Source organism: Gouania willdenowi, chromosome 9, assembly GCF_900634775.1.
Source record: "Gouania willdenowi chromosome 9, fGouWil2.1, whole genome shotgun sequence".
Taxonomy (NCBI): Eukaryota; Metazoa; Chordata; class Actinopteri; order Blenniiformes; family Gobiesocidae; genus Gouania; species Gouania willdenowi.
This window is the reverse complement of record NC_041052.1, coordinates 25,881,353-25,899,200: the sequence shown is the minus strand read 5'-3', so window position 1 is coordinate 25,899,200 and position 17,848 is coordinate 25,881,353. Positions and strand designations below refer to the sequence as shown.

General features: G+C 37.6%; 1 protein-coding gene across 19 annotated transcripts in view; it reads left to right on the top strand.

The window, feature by feature from the left end:
• The window catches only part of rimbp2b (RIMS binding protein 2b), a 159,827-nt gene that overhangs the window by 46,664 nt on the left and 95,315 nt on the right, over window positions 1-17,848 (top strand). The window lies entirely within an intron of this gene.

Sequence of the window (17,848 nt, the reverse complement as noted above, 5' to 3'; positions counted from 1 at the left end):
TCATGTTTTTGTTCTCCAAAGTGATCTTTATACAGTTTATTAATTCATCACTTCAATATTGATTGTATTTATAACTGTAGGAATGAAGCCATCAATGGGAAGAATAAAGAGGACTATTGTAAATACAACGTCCTATTGTTGATGCAACATTACACTTCACAGTAATCCTAACATATACTCATGATAATCATCTGTTTTAAATGTAATGTGTGAAGTCTAGTAGGCTATTCAACATAACATGTACATCATGGCCTACATAATGTCATACTGAGATGCTGTTGACCGACTATTTTCCCTGCCGACTACACTGATGTTTTCTTATCGACTAGTCTATTACACAAGATTTTTCCAACTCAGTTCAAAGACAACATAATCTACAAGGACAAAACAATGCCTTTAAAACAATTTTGTGAATTTAATAACAATCTGAAAACATCCTCTGCATTAAGTTATTAGTGGGAAATACAATTGAGAGATGTGCACAGTGTGAGACAGACTAACAGATGAACACTGCTGAACATCAAGGTATTTCCTCAGTGATGAATCAACGTAAGGAACTCACAATGAAAATAAACTAATGAGCACTGGAACCAATGTGTAGCATTTCCAAGTTCTTTAGTTTAAAGCACCAAACAACATACATTTGGACAATAACTACAGTCCAACGGGCAGTAGTAACATTATGATCAATGATGCCGTTCCCAGTCAAATTTGGCCTGGCACGCATTCTCCCAGTCGCTTAAGTTTTTTTCCTCTTACACGCTTATAAACCTGGAATAAGTGTAGCCCCCCCGGGAAGGTGAAACATTATATTGCATAGGGCAGGGTTGCGCCAGCTACCTCGCGATACGATACATCACAATATTTTTGCCGACAATAACAATATTATCACGATTCTGCGATAATTTCATCCACGATACATTACGATATCTGTCACTGAAAAAATTTAGAATTTATTGACTGCGCTGAATCCATTTCACAGGAAACATTGTCAATCAATTTCACATGAATGACAGCCAAGTAAAACAAAGTGTATACAGCACAGTGACTCTTCTTAACACACACTGACCACAACTTGTCACATGTCCTTGTTATGTTTAAGCCTTTAAGGGAAGACGGATACAAAATAATGCTTCACCAAAATATTGTTAATGATGCTTGTGCAAATTAACTTTAAATCATTAAAAACAAAATGAATGCAGAAAATACTCATTTCAGTGCTAGTATGATGCACTTCTCTGTAAACATGGACACATATCAGTGTTGCTTAACAAGCAGAATGAACTTGTTTTATGAAAACTGGAAAATTTCACTGCATATGAAAAATAAACATTTCAGTCAGTGCTTTATAATATAAACAACTGGGTGGTCTATGAAAACTTGGGCACACATTTTAACTTATACTTTCCACCATGTGTAAAGTTCAACTTAAACCTGCACTGCAGACTGCACATGCGTTTCAGTGCTAATACTAATATCAATTTGTTCTTTGTAAACTTGAGAACCTGAGAACATGAATTTGTGCTCAGTACTTAACTTGTGTAAAAAGAAAAAAAAAAAATCAATATTCAACGGAAGTGTATCGATAATGTACCGCACGACGAAATATCGCGATATATCATTGTATCAATATTTTGGTACAACCCTAATATTGCACTAGAAGTTTTGACTCAGTGACAATTTATGAAAAACTGACTCATAATATAGTAAAACAGACTCCCAGAAAGATTCTATTCAAACTGATACTGTCACAGGGGTGGTATGGGGTTGAATATGTTCACATTTACTATTTCTAAACAGAATAAAATGTGTTACACACTTAAAAAATGCTTAAGTGCAGACTGGAGAATAGGGCCCGTAATCATTTTCAAATATGATTACGTTAGATTTACAAACATCTCCAATACACTCACTTTCAATATCTCTTGTACCTTTTCAAACACGCTGGTGGACACGCGTGCTGATGGGGACACACGCTGATGGACACACATGCACACACCCCTCACACTGTCATCTCTTTAGTTAGCTGACTCATCTTTTCCATAGATAAATCTTCTCTGCCCTGACATCATTTCATCGGTACTAAACAAAGATGGTGTTAGCTTGCCGAGCCTGTGTGCTGACGTCCAGCTGCAGTTTTATGGGGATCTGCCCATAGTTGAAACATAGCATTAAACTTTTGTGTTGGCAGTTTGCATCAAACTTTTTAGTCAAAAGTGTTTTTCTAGATGGTGCAAGTTTACTTTTACTTCTCATTGCACAGCAGCTCAATGCAGGCATCCCTTTTTTGATGTTGGGGCTCAGCTCTGCTTCCCATTCGACGTCTACCTCCCGCTGCTCGTCGTCTGACAATATTGTATGACTGATGACGCAAATAGTTTTTTTTATCCCTGCTTTTTTACATGGGGCTTCTTGGAAATGCATTGTGATGTCATATAAACAGTGGAAAAATCCAGTGAAACAAAGTAATTTTGTGTAATTTATTGGTTTTTCAAAAAACTATTCAAATAACTATATCAATTGTAACAGATTACAGTTACTCATTATTTTTATTCTGATTACGTAACACCAGTACATGTACTTTAGTGCTGCAGCTATTGAATATTTTTGTAATCGAGTATAATACACTTTGTGTTTGGAAACAACTATATCAATAGTCAGTTACGAAATATGAAAGACCTCTTAAAATGTGCAAGTATTTGTCAGTTATTCCTCAACATTTTTTCTCAAAACGTCAACACTTCAACTTAACAGTAAACAAATGCCAGGGCAAAAAAAAAAGAAAAGTTTAAAAAAAAAGGAAAACGAGTGTAGCCACTGCTATTACCCATCTGGTAAGACTTGCAGCTTCCTCCATGGTGCATGAGGGACCTGTCTGGACAAAACTGTCCATACGCTGCTGTGATGTGGGGGACAAAAAAACAAACAAACATTGTACAACAAATTCAATAAAGTCACTCAGAAGTAAATCTATATGCTAATGAATGCAGCATTGTCCATATTTAGCATCTATTTAGCATTTTTGAATAAATATTGTTTAGTTCGTAGTTTTTTTTCATTTGGTGTATTTTTCTGTAATGTTTTGTTGAATCATTGTGTGTATTTTTGTATCTTTCTGTTGCCTTTTTGTGCATTTTTTGTATAACTATTGTTTTTTGTTGCCATTTTAGTGTGATTCTGGAGTCATTTTGTGTCTTTTTGTATCTTTTTTGGTGTAGCTTTGTGCATTTTAGTTTTGTGTTTTTTTGACAAATTGTCATATTTTTGTTTTCATTTGGTGTATTTTTCTGTAATGTATGTTTTTGGAGTCTTTGTGTGTTTTTAGTCATTTTGTGTATATGTGCAGTTTTCTGTCGGTTTTTGTGGTCATTTTGTGTGTTTCTGGAGTCATTTTGTATATTTTTGTGCGTTTCTGTTGTCGTTTTGTGTACTTTTTGTATAATTATTGTTTAGTTTTTTGTTTTATTTTACTCATTTAGTATATTTTTTTATAAATACCTTATGTGTATTGATGGCGTGTTTTGAGATGTGTGTGTGTCTACGTACGTGTGTCTTTTTGTAGCGCTACGCGTGCGTGAGAGGTGAAGAGTTATGTGAGTGAGATTTTAACGCATTTGCCCTCTTGTTACTTATGCCTCATCACTATTAACTCATAATACAGGCTTTTTGTGGAGGCTCTGACTCCGCTTAAAGAAAAATAAATGCATAAAATATTCCCACACTTTTGACATTTTCTGACTTTTTCGCACTCTACCGGTGTCCACATCTTCCGGCAGAGAGAAAATGATGCACATTGATTAATTCAGTTTGGGTGAAACCTGAGACCGCGTACAAAGCGGCCGCAATACCGACTTTGGTGTTACCCCCCAACACTGCCTACGGGCAGAGTATTATGGAAAGCCGATAGAAGACATATTAGATATCTTTGATAGCAGAGCTCAGTTTCCTGTGTTACTGAGGTTTTTGACTGCACTAGTTTACTATAAAACACCAAAACGTGTACTAGTAAACTAGTAGAGAGAAAAAAATCCCCACATGTTATCTAGTTGGAGCCAAGATGTCCACTAGATAAACTAGAAAGCCATATATGGACCATATTAGTTACAGGGCTGCCAAGTTTCAGAAATGGACAAGAGTGGCCTCCTAACGCTAGTTTTAATCAACCAGAAATTAGAAATGAAAACTAGCCAGAATTTATACAAAATACATTTATTTGTCAATATTTCATTTCAACCAACTCTCCATCATTTAGCTGGGGACAAGTCTCATGTTGTAGTTATTTGTCTCAGATTTTGATGCCTTGATGACAGAGGCAGGGGGCTCCCACTTAAAAAACTGAGGCCCAAGGCTGTGCTACCTTTACCTCAGCTCTCCTTGTCTGCAACAGAAAGGAGGTCATTAAAAAGCAAATCATGTAAAAAACATTAAAACATGAAGTGATTTTTGATTGAATGAATGTCTTAGCAGCAGACTCAATGTCCATAGAAAGACACTATTAAATACAAAAATAATCATAAGAACAGTTCAAATGAACATTAGATTAGACAAGGCATTTGTTTCATTTACTATGTATTCATGCTGATGTAACCTACAAGTGCAAAAAATAAAATAAAAATAAAATAAAATCACGATTTTTCCTAAATGGAAAAATGGAATAAAGGATCATTTAAGACAAGGTAATTTTCATATATTTTTTATGTAAGCAATTTATCTAACTGGTTCCAAGTACAATTAACATCAAACAAAAGGGCTGACATGTTCTTATAGTCACACACAGTCTTTTTACTTTGTTTAACTAAAGTAGTGTAGCATTAGCATTAGCAACACTTGCTACATAACAAGGCGGCATATCAGTCTAGTGATTTCTAATTGTTATTGAGGAAACGCACTCATATTAATAAAATCCTACTTTTAAGCAGTGTTTGAATGCCTCATTTCACACAGTTTAGACAATAATATCCTTAAAGATAAAACGTTACTGCTTTGGTTACATTAGGCCTGGGTAATATGGACCCAATACTCATATCTCTATATTTTTCCTCAAAATGGCAATAGGCGATATAAACCATTTATTTTTTATCAATAGTTTTACAAGAAAAACAATAATGGGTCAGTGGAGCCACAAAGACCCTATTATTAATCACGAGCAGCACAATAACAACTTCTGCGCCGTTAAAGCTCTTATTAATTTTTCACGTGTCTGTAATGCTGACATGCTGACTAGCAAATGGTGTGAAAAAAAAACTTTTGGATGTGCTGGGTATGGACCACAGACATATGACACGGCACCGCGAGGGTTAAAATGTGAACTACAGACGGTTCTACAATCTCATGTTTTAATCCTTAACGATCTAATATCATCAGATTGCACACCCTTATACAAACGTGAGCGAGAGAGAGAGACACGCACAAAATGGTAGTTTTTTTGACGAGTAAACTAACACTATAACACACACACACACACACACACACACACACACACACACACACACACACACACACACACACACACACACACACACACAGCAGATTGGATGAAGCAGCAGAGATGGCGAGCGTGGAGCAGTCTGATGAAAAGTTGACATTTTTAAGGCGATACAAACACTACTTTAAATTAATTGTGGTCAAAGGCAAGAACGTGTATGTGAAGTGTTCATTATATCCAGGAGAGAAGACTTTGTCGACATCCGTTGTAAGCAACTCAAATTTAATGAAGCACCTCACGACTTTTTTTTTTTTAACAGTAATGCAAACAGTTACTTTCCTTGGTAATGAGTTACTTTTATTATAGAGTAATTTAGTTACTAACGCAGTTACTTTTTTGAAGTGAGTAACTATAACTAATTACTTTTTTAAAGTAACGTTCCAAACACTGTTTATTAGCAAGGCCTTAAAGACCCAAGTAGTGATATAAGTGTGTGTTTTGACTTTTACTAATACTACTAGTAAACATCTTGAACCCTACTTAGTAAGGGTGTAAAAATACATGCATTTGTATTGAACCGTTTCGGTACAGGACGTTCGGTTTGAGTTCCTTGAATGGAACGGAAGTTGCATTTGTTTAAGCTACATGTGCAAGCCTGTGTACGTCATGGCTAACGCTTGCGAGAAACCAGAGCTGGAGGACCCTCCCCTGTCTAATGCTTGAAAACACTTCGGCTTCCCGGTGTGCCAACATTGTTCAGCTGAGATTGGGTATGTTTCCGGGAACACAACGGACATGCTAACTCACTTGAAACGGCTCCACCCGAGTGCGAATATCACTGCGACAAGAAAAAAAACGTCCTCAGTGCAGACACAGCTGACTTCGGCATTCAAGCAGCCTCTGCCTAGCAATTCAGATTTGGCCAAAGCTATAACAACTGCCATCAAAGTCTTTATAGCAGCGGATAAAAGCTGTTAACAAGTTGTGAGGAGCTTTTTTTTAAAAAATATTTTATGTCTTTTTTTGTTTGAGAATATTATTATTACCAGGCAGCACTTTACAATAGTAAAGTATTTTTTTTTTTAAAAAACATTAGGGGAAGAGTTGAAACGTTGAAACGATATATCACACGACTATGTTCCCATACATTTAGAAATTACTGGAAATAGGGGGTGTGCCCCCGGGCCCCATTTCAATAAAAGGGCTCAGAGCGTCTCATCATATTCTTTCATAGATTATTCATACCAAACTGCATTCCGATCTAACGAGAACAAAAACGGATGAGTAGTCATTTGAAAAACACGTATGGGGTAATGGGCCCCATTTATATATTGGTATGTGCCAATGATTGAGTACCACCAACCGTCGTAATATTTGACTCGCAAATAAATAAAAAAATAACTTTTTTTTTTTTTTTTTGTTTGGAGCCCCTTGGGGCACCCCTGAGCCCCAAATTGAAAATCGGGCTCCGAGTGTCAATGCATTGACATCCATAATTTATACCTGCCAAATTTCAGCCTGATTCATTCACGAATAACAGAGGAGTAGTAATTTTAACTCGTGTATACAAGAAGAAGAAGAACAAAGTGAGTGGCGTTTTGAGTCCGGTAGCCCAGCCAAAAAACAATGACAATTTTGAACAGTTATCAGTAAATAGCTTTGTCACTTTAATTCTAGTTTTTTTTAAATACATTTGAAAGAGAAAAACTAGGTGGCTGCAACTCTTTCAAAGCACAACATGTAAAAATCTCAAATCTTAATTTGTTCAAATAAATCCATGTACAGAATATATTTAAAAGCTACTGATAAGTCCAAAATCAGGAAAATAAGATGTCAAAAACAATTTAGTTGTCATGTGAATAAGGCCTAAAGTAAGTGTTCAAAGGTATTTTCAACAGATGGAATAAGAATGGTCTTGAGTGTTACAAAACTAGATAATGGTTAACAACAACAACAACAACAACAACAAAAAACCTTATTTTACTTGGAATTAAAATGATAGATGCCTTACAGTAAAGCAAGGTCAATTCAGATAATGAAACGTTAAACAACCACTCAAATACTTTTTAGCTTTTCGTACTGTATGTCGTATGCAGTGCCGTGACCGTGTTGGGTAGGCAGGGCATTGCAAATCGAGACCGCCAATGTGGACACCAATGACAATTTCATATGTTTCGGCTGGCAAATGTTAATATAACAAAATCAACATCGTAAAACACCATTAAAGAAACATAAACAACTATTTAATATAGTCTCCATACTCTCCCAACAACATATATCTCATGACACGGCAGCACATCCGTTATTTGTGTTGGAAACACAGAAACATGGAGAAAATGACATCAACAGCTGGTTCAGTGCAGGCACATCCACAAAGCCAATCCTTCCTTTTGTACCATTCACTGTAGAAAATACAAACAATTTTCTGACCGTACCTTTGCTGAAGGTCTGGTCGCTCAGGTGTTGCTCTCCCATCTTTTAAAAGCTGTTATTTTTACTCAAAAGAAAGTTTCTTTATCGTCTCTAGCGCTGTCATCCTGCCTGTAGTGTTATCCCTCCCACTAGCTAGAGCAGCAGCGGTCACGTTGGATCAATGCACTGTGAACTTACGTATAGCATTTAGCATTGCATGGTTACATCTAAAGGCAGCGTTGAGAGCTGCCTTTTTACGTGAATGGTTTTCATCTTGGGGAACTGGCTACGCATGCGTAAACACATATAAACACACGCTATGGGAACAGAGGCAGAGCAGCCGTGTGCTTTTGGTAGAGGGCGTGGCCTCCTCCTGCCTTACAACGGAGTGAGACTTATGAAGCCATTCCAGGAAATTGCGCTATTTAGTCATTTGGGCTATGAAATGCATAAAATACTGACACTTTCAAACTGATAGGTACTGTAGGCTATCTGAAATTGAAAAATAAATCATTTACAATTATAATTAAAACAAATAATCAAAATATCAATTCACCGTTGGGTCGGCACTACCTACCTTGCCTACCCTGACTGCACGTCACTGGTTGTATGTAACATGGTGCAGGCTTTGGTTTTATCACAGTATCACAGTTCCATGGAAAGTCACTTATTATCTTGGAAACCCTTAGACTTTGACTTTGTCTGATTCCAACGTCATTCGCTACACTAGAGCTACTGAGCTGGGTTGATCTTGTTGAACAACAGGATATTTTTTTTTCTTTCTTCCAGAGCTTTGTTTGTGTGTTACCTGTGGTTGTTTGGTAGTGGTGGATGGATGGTAACCCCTGCAGACATTCCTCTCATTGCAGGGCTGAGATAAACGAAAGAAAGCCTCTCCCTTCTTTTCTCTCTCCGCAATGTTGATGACTCACACTCACACACACCCTGCAGAAATCTGTCATGCACTCTGCTCAGAAAGGGAGAGATTTTTTTTTTTTAATATGTCACTCTAACACAGTACACAACATACACTCAAAGAATACCTATACCTGTGTCGACTGCTAGCATCTGCTTGCTCTGTGTTCACTGAAATTCCTTTACTGTAGCCATCAGAATTCCCCAGTGGTTTCCAGTGTGGAGGTGTTTTCCTGTGGGGTGAAACTGAAACTGTGTTAATCTCTGCTCAGCTAAACATATTCTCTGATTTGCAACTACTGAGCTTGTTTTGTATTCATCAGAGGCTGCTTTTGCATGTCATCATGAAGATTGAAAATCAAAAAGAGCAGTGTCTCGATCAAGCATCAGTTTAGATCAATGAGGAGACGGTGAAACAGTGCCATTCATAGGTTATTCCTCTATCCTTGTGCGTTAACGCTGTGTGACATTTGCAGTGATGCTGAAGTCCAGTGCGCACGTGCTGCAGTGCCGTAGGTTGGCCACCCTCAGGCTTCTGCTTCTCTGGAAATAGAAAAAGAGCAGAAGAGACGGAGCATGATTAATGGTCGTATATGTGCAGCAGCAAACACAACAGGCCTGTCTGCCGCCATTTCCTAACATGCAGCTGAGACTTATGTAACAGTAAAACAGCCACAATTACACATGCTGATTCTTAATTGTTTTGGTTCAAACGCGATACATGGCTGTATTTTATTGCTTTCATGGTTTCATTTTCCTTCTTTGATATAATGTTGACTCCTCAGGAATCTTTGGAGCAAATATACAGTCACCCTACCCTTTACTAGCTCAGTCTAAATTGCATGGTGTTTTTTTTTAATATGTATGGGTTTTTTCCAAAAAAAAAAAACATTATTGTTATTTTTAGCATTTTGTACCAAAGCACCACTGTCTCATCTTGTGTATAGATGCTTTGAGTGAAATAGCTTTTCCTCCCCAGAAGGCTTGAGTGGTTTCTTTAGCTACATGTGCTTAAGTCATGTTTGCTGTGCTTCACATTGCATGCAGAGCCATTATGCAATGCTGCACATCAGCCACAGGGCCAACGGGCCAGGATGGCAGTCAGCCACCAATCACTCTCTCTTTCATCCAACCTTTCTTTAACATATAATCTCCTTCACTGTCTGTTTATTTGGAAGGTAGTTGTTTGGTCTGGCCAATAAATTACAGCTCAGTGTATTTAAAGTAGTCCAGCAATGGATTGTGACTCGAGCAGTATTTGTATTTCTCTTTAAAACGGGAGTTTTGAAGGTGGTCAGCATAGGCTTGGGAAAATAGAGAGGGTGATCTGTCCTCGATCTGCTAAGTTTCCTGCATGCAAATAAGAGATTGTTTTCTTGAAAAAATCAATTTTTGCACACATAGAATCATCATTACTGTATGTTATATTAATGTGACACTGCAGTCTATCAGATTGTACCATTTGTGTTGCATTTTTCAGGCAAGTTGAATAAATCAAAATTACTGTAAATACTAAGAAAGGCTAACAATAACATAATGAATAAAATCAAATGAAAAGACCAATGAAAGCAAAAAGGAAAACAAACTAAATATTAAATCAACTAAGGATAGGTAATCAGAATCAGAAAGGATTTTATTCGCCAGAGAACAGTTTAAAAAACAGTGCAAGAAATTTAACTCGGTAGTTGAAGTGAAAGACACACATCAACACACAAATGGCGCCCATATACATACAGAGTTTAGTATCTTGATTGATTTTTTTTGGTTTATTTATTTATTTTGATCATGTAAATGGTAACTTTAAAAACAGTTAAGTTTTGTGTTGTGAGCATTTGTGCTGTGTTATGGGGTTTGTATTTGTGTGTGCCTTTGCTTTGTGTTGCGTTGTGAGCTTTTACGGCCACTGTACAAACCCGAATGAAACAGATCTCTCTTTAAGCCTGAACCTGTTACAGCTTGACGTTATTCAAATAATGTGCGCACACATGTAGAATGATCAGAGGCGAGCTTCTTTAATAACTCAGCTTTATTCACTAGCCACTCATTCTGCATACAACTATAAAGTTGACAAGCAGCTTCAAGTGCTGCTACGCATTACGTACCGGCTTCCTTTTGCCGTAAAGCATTCAGGAATACTGCTTAACACACACGCAACACGCGTTAATTGAAACACATCACCTGACGCTACATTTACTATACAGCGCCCAAGCCCAACCCAAGTCTGTGTCGAAATTCTAGAAATTGGATGCATGTTTCCATACATACTGAGTTTGCATTGACAGGGTTTTCTAATCATCACCATGGTAAGGATTAACAGGTGCAGTAAATGGAAAACGTTTTAGCTGGTGTCACAATTGTCCCTTTTTAAATGTCAATGAAATTCATAGTCATACGACTTTGCAACTCAGGATCTTATCAATTAGTCTGTAAGCATTTTTCGGAGCACTGAAGTGGTCATAAACAGCCAAAACACTCAGTATTCCTTAGGTGGACCTGGGATTTTCTACATTCTAGTTTGCTTACACAGTCCACTAAGATGTATGCTGTATTAATAGTCATTTCTAAAATAACCATAGTAGTTATAAGGTGCATATGCAGTACCTTTAAAAAGGTAAAGAAGTGAGCTGTAGGTAACAGAACGGACTTCATTATAGAAAGACTAGTACAGTGCCCATCGGAAGTATGCATTCATGTGGGAGCAAAAGGGGTATAACTGCGTATTTTTGTATCTTTCTGTTGTGTTTTTTTGCATTTTTTGTATAATTATTGTTTTTGTTACTTATTTTTATATTTTTTTTGTTTGATGTATTTTTCTGTAATGTATGTTTTTGGAGTCATTATGTGTATTTTTGTATCTTTCTGTTGTCTTTTTGTGCATTGTTTGTATAGTTATTGTTTTTTGTTGCCATTGTAGTGTGATTCTGGAATCTTTTTGTGTAATTTTGTATCTTTTTTAGTGTAGTTTTGTGCATTTCTGTTGTTATTTCGTGTATTTTTGTATAATTATTTAGTTTTGTGTATTTTGAGTCATTTTCATATGTTACTTTTTACTTTGGAACCCATTGACCAAGTTTCAGGTCGAACTCGCACCGTGTTGGGCAGATATTTGCTCCGCACGCACGCACGCACACACACACACACACACACACAGACCATCCTTGCTTTTATAGGTAGATGTGCAATTGCCTGCCCTTCCTATACAGAGTGATCTGCTTTGTTCAATGCCTGTGAATGGTAGCGACACACTGCGACTGTGACACTTTTTACTGAACATTCATCACCACAGATTAGCCCTATAATAGTGAGTGACTTTGGTTTCTTTACGTGCCCTATTATTTATTTTTTTTTTATCTTAAATTGTTCAGTTTGTGTTAAGAATCTAATGTCTTCAATCTTGAGAAGCAGTGTCTATGTGTTTTGAAATAAGCCCTTAAGAGGTTTTAGGTAGTTCAGAGTTAAATCTGAACATTTTTAACTATAACACTTGCATTACTTTCATTTTGTGATATCTTGTGCAGACTAGCTCTGCGTCAGTGATCCTTAACCCCCATTGGCCTGTTGACCACTTTTCCTATTTGGTTCACTTTTAATCATCACAAACTGTCTCCATTTTGACGCATCCAAAATTTGTCCTAATGTATTGGGAGTTGACTGAACTATCTTTATCAATCTGAATTTAATAAAATTTATACAAACATTCCCAGTAAATAAGATGTTTTTGCAATAATCACAACACTGAGAGCATCACTAAAGTGCCATGATTGACAAGTTGAAGTGTTGTTTTTTGGCTGTTTATCTTCTCCTTTGCCGTGAAGGCATCAAAACTCTGACAGCTGCTCTCTGATCCCTGGATGAGGGATCAGAGCGCAAACATATTGATATTGAGGCTTGTGCAGTCGCTTTCTACGTCAGGCTCTTGTTTATATGTTAATGCTGTGTCACTTCTATCAGCTGACACATTTTTTGACACACCAAAGTGGTTTCAAATTTAACCTCATCAGAGGTCCAAGGCTCTGACAAAGATGGCTCAAGTGAAATACTATTATATGAAACCTTTGCTACTAGGAGTTGATTTAGAATATTGCAATAAAAAAGCACTTTTTTATTGCAATATATGTTAGTCCAACATATTATATATGTTAGTCCAACTTGTCGAAGACGACATGTTGGACTAATTGTGATACAGCGATCACTCAAGGAAGTGTGCCATTCACGTAACACCAAATGTTCACTGGATGCGTATCTGCTCCGAAACTGCAGCACAATCTGCAGTCCGGCAATCCCCACCGCCTCTATCTGTGATGCGTATCTGTTGCAGCAAGGACTGAGGAGATCCCGTTAATTCACGCGTAATCGCACAACGAGATGTAGTCAATACAAAGAAAACCACAAAGCCATACAAACAGTTCCTTCAAGAGGAGCAAAAGAAAAGCAACTCTGTCCTGCCTTGTAGATCTTCTGCTTTTGTGAAGATTATTGTGATCCAACCATGGATAAGTGCAATATTTATATGTGAAATACTATCCACTACCACCCTGTCCAGGGTGTAACCCCACCTAGCGCTTGAAGAAAGCTGGATATACTGTAGGTATCAGCATACCCCCGCCATCCTGAAAAGGAGCAAGAGGGTCGGAAAAAAATGGATGGAATTACAATCTGTCAAAATTAGATTATAATAATAAATATGTTAATAATAAACCGGATATTTTATTATGTATTTGCACTACTTCCTGTACCACACGGGCTTATCTTTGTTGAATTTATGCAGCACAGCTGCAATAGAAGGGTATCTGCGGCAGTGGGCTCCAGCATGCTGGAGCAGATACCAATTCATGGAAATTGGCACATTAAATTTATAATTAGGGGTAATCAAACTGGCTTTATGAGGTTAAAAGCCTCCGATACTTACAATCGTAGACTTACCTGTTTTAAGGTGTCTTCCTTGTCCAGCCTTATGGCACATGTTAAGAATTATTCAAGCTGTAGACTACTGTGTATTCATGCTTTTATTTTGAAGTAGGTCTATGCAGTGCCTTCTCTTTTTCTCCCTACGTTTGACTGTGGACATGTGCTGCAGCAGTTGCTGATGATGTAAGTTATGTTCATACTGATGTGAATTGAATATGTACATGTTACTTCTTCTGATAGTGTTGATTAGCTCCTTGTGTGTATTTGGCACTCTTTAAAAATAAATATGAGTTTTCACTCGTTAGCATGATTGCGATTTAGCATTGTTTAAGCTACCAGAGTTGGTTGGTATGGATGTTGGCCTCAGATTGTTTCCGGTTTACATGTATATGGTATGTGCTTTCAGTATTCCATGGTTGATAATGACAGGAATGTATTTTCTACTTAACGTAAGTGTATTTAATTTACAGTAGTACACAATGTTAATTTAGTCCTTTATTTATTATTGTACATTTCTAGAAACTGCTACTCTGTACCCAGATGCATCACTGTAGGTAAGGCAAGGCAAGGCAAGGCAAATGGTGGGTTGGCTAGTGGGCTGGACATCGGCTTGATCCTTTAAGATTGATTAGTTTTCCTGGACATTGGTCATGACCGTTCTTTGACTGACACGGTGGTAGCAATGGGAGGGAGTATAAATAAAAGTATTATTAATGATAAAAAAAATAAAGCAATAAAAGTGGTGAGATGTGTCTAGCTTGAAAGTATACATTTTGAGTGAGGGAGCGGGTGCATGCGCATGGCCGATGCGCGCGTGTGTGTGTGAGTGGAGCAGATGTGTGTATGTGTGTTAAGACCTGGGTTCAGTCCAACACGGTGACCGTGACAGGTAGCAAGGTTTATGTTTACAGTGCAGGTAGTTAATAAAGTACAGCTTTACAATAGTCCAGTGTGCTGGAGATAAAAGCATGGATCAGTTTCTCCTGATCTTTCTGAGTCATTAAACCTTTCACTCTGGAGATGTTCTTTAGGTGGTAGAAGTCAGTTTTTGTGATAGATTTGATCTGACCGCTGACTTGGTCTTTAGCTTTTAAAGATTGAGGCTCAAGATTCTTGCTGACAGCAGTCATCTTTCCTTGTTACCAAAGACAATCATCTCCATGCATCTTCAGCTTCCGGGTATTCCAGGGAGGACTCGCACCTGTTGGCTTATCAACGGGAACAGGATCCTCCTTAGGTCTGATAGCTTTGTTAGCACTGGCTGGTAGCAAGTTAGCTTTATCCACTCTGCTTTTTTGAAACAGCGGCAGTCGTATCATCATCATATCCACAGTGTCATTAACCTCAATGTTTACTTGTATTCCTCGCACTGTAGTCTCCAGTTCAGTAATCTTTTGGAGAAAACTGCTGTATTCTGTTGTGAAAAGAGCCATTCTTCTGCGAGTTAGCTTGCTACTTGTAGCTAGCTAGCTTGCTACTTAGCTTTTCAGTTGATCCAGCAAATAAAAAAGCAGTAGATGATTACCTCAGAGTCAGATGGTAAATAATAGTTTGTTGTTGAAGTATCGTAACCTTTCTCAGAAGAAAAAGTTCATGTTTAGTAAATAAATTCCTCTGTGAGCTCCACTCTGCTCTTTTGCTGCTGTCAGCTCAGCTGCTGGAAGTCATATGTACTTATACAGTTCTGTTAAATCTCATCTGATGTCTTGTGTGCTCTCTGACTGGAGCCCTGCAGTGGTCCGTGAGGCTAAAATCATCAATCAGAGGTCATAATCCCCAATAGCGCGCAAGGACCTGTAGAAAGATGGTTGAGTCATTTTGGTCCATTATAGTTTCTAAATTGATCCATTCTACAATTTCCTTTAGCAGATGCTTCTGTCCAAAGTGACATTCAACACAAGGAAGAATTTAGACTGGAGGAAAAGCCAGGCTGCAGGTGCTGCCATCTACTACTACAATAACATAATGTAACCACAGCTAACCACAAGTAACAATTCAACATCAATACCAACATTGTCTTTAGACGTCTCTTAAAAGTAGAAAGGAACTCTGCAGATTACACAAAGTTTATGTATTTTGTGTATGTGTGTTCTGTCTGTATGTTAAATCTATAATAGACTAGAAACCTGTTAATAGTGAGATTGCTTTTTCTTGTGGTTTGACTGTGATAGGCTTTGGTGTCCAAGCAGGAAATACATTGAAAAAAAAAATGCTTTCTTGTAGCCAATTCACTAAAAAAACCTGATTTCAATATATTTCGAACAGGACAGCTAGCAAAACAGTTTGCTGTAATTTCATGAGAACAGAATTTAGGCAAAGCCCACATAGGATTGATGTGTACACATTCATTTTTATTGAGTACATTTCTGAAGAATGTCAACATTTGATGCCATGAAGATTATCAGTGCATGACTATGGATAATATAAAGTCATTAGTTCAGTCTAAATACACAGAATTTATTTTTTTAACCAAAATTCTTACTAAATATTAGGGTGACACTATAATGTTGTGCCTTTGAGCTTCGGTCTTGAGCAGTCTGCTCTGTATCTTGATAAAAAAAAGATACACATCATTTTAATTGTGTGCATTTAAAATAATGCATGTTTTAAGATTGCTTGTTTCTGGAAATACGACCATTCACAGGCGATAAGGCTCGTGTGTGCTGAGTTTCCTGCAGTAAATGAGTGCTTGGCTAAGTGGCAGTGATGGTCAGAGATTGGCCCACAGATGGGATCAAAAGGCGTCTGTTTCTGATGTGAGTGCCAGAATCTTGTAGCGTGAAAACCTCCCTCTTTAACTCCTCCTGGGCACCACCTGTTCCCCATTACCAGACACAGCATCTCCTCTTCCAACACCTAATGTTCTTCTGAGTGTGCTGGTGTGGAGGCATGAGCTGAAGTGTGTCACCTCACTGTGATCAATGAAAAGATCAACAGCACTCTGCATGTGTACAAGTGAATAATCCTTTCCACTTCGACCCACTCAACTGTATTTCTCTTTTCTCTTTCCTCAGCATTAAAAAACAAATAAGGGACACGTCTGCAGCTACTGGCAAACATATAACACTGGGTGTGTTTAAACCTGCTGCTTTTAGAAAATCCAAGCCCTGACTAAAGCAGATCTGTAAGTGCTAGATTGTTTAGGGACATGTGTTTTTGCCAACAAAAAGGTCAAAGTATGTAAATGTGAAGCTGTAGTCATTGTATTGGTTTAGCAGTTTTCAGAGGAATGTAATTGGCTGCCAGCTGTAGAAGTATAGTTAATGAATATGAAGGCAATAGGGAGCTGTTCACTGCTTCCGGTGTAGCTCCACCCTACATGATGGAGCAGCATATGTCAACGGCTCTGGCGCAGGATCAAAGGAGGAGATGAGTTTCCTCAGCTGGTGATGAGCCCCTTGTCCAAGGCAGCTAGAGCTCCAACTCTGCAGGGCAGGAAGATCATAGATTATCTGATTTTAGGCAAGCAAGTTTGTCTTTGAACGGTATTCATGTGTGGATGTGATTATGTGCCTCGAAGACAATCAGTGTCAGCATGTGGTCTGTCCACCTTTTACCCTGTCACACTGAGCAAGCTCATACAGTTACAGCTTTGTTTGCTAACATTTTTAGTAGCATCATTAATCTGCATTATACGGGTTAGCAATTACCAAACACATTCGCTAAACTGACCTGAAGTGTGTGAGAGTAAATTCAGCTACCAGTTTACACACGAGAATAATGTGCAGACATGCAGTAAGAGACTTTGTATGTTGAGTGGATATAAGGAACGCCCTAAAGAGAGTGTCTTTTATCGAGCCCATCTGTTTTCTGAGAAACCAGGTGAATGTTTTTAATGACACTGCATGATTTTGCTGTTTTATTGTAAATAGATACAATTCTGCACACCTGTGTTGTGTGCAGTGAACAGTGATTATTTTTCTTCCTGTAAATTTTTAATTTGGTCATTTTAAGTGTACTGACCATAGCATTACAGCCTACTGTTATTTCAATGAATGAGAACAGTAATGTTTCTGTCGTTCATTGATCCTAATATCAATTCACTTCCAATTTATATACATGATAATATCATTACAATTTGTAAAAAAAAAAAAATAAAAAATACAACTACAGCTATTTGTGTCAAAGACTGCATTAGTTTGAATATAAAGGATCACAGTGTATATTAGTATTTATTTGTCAGTACCT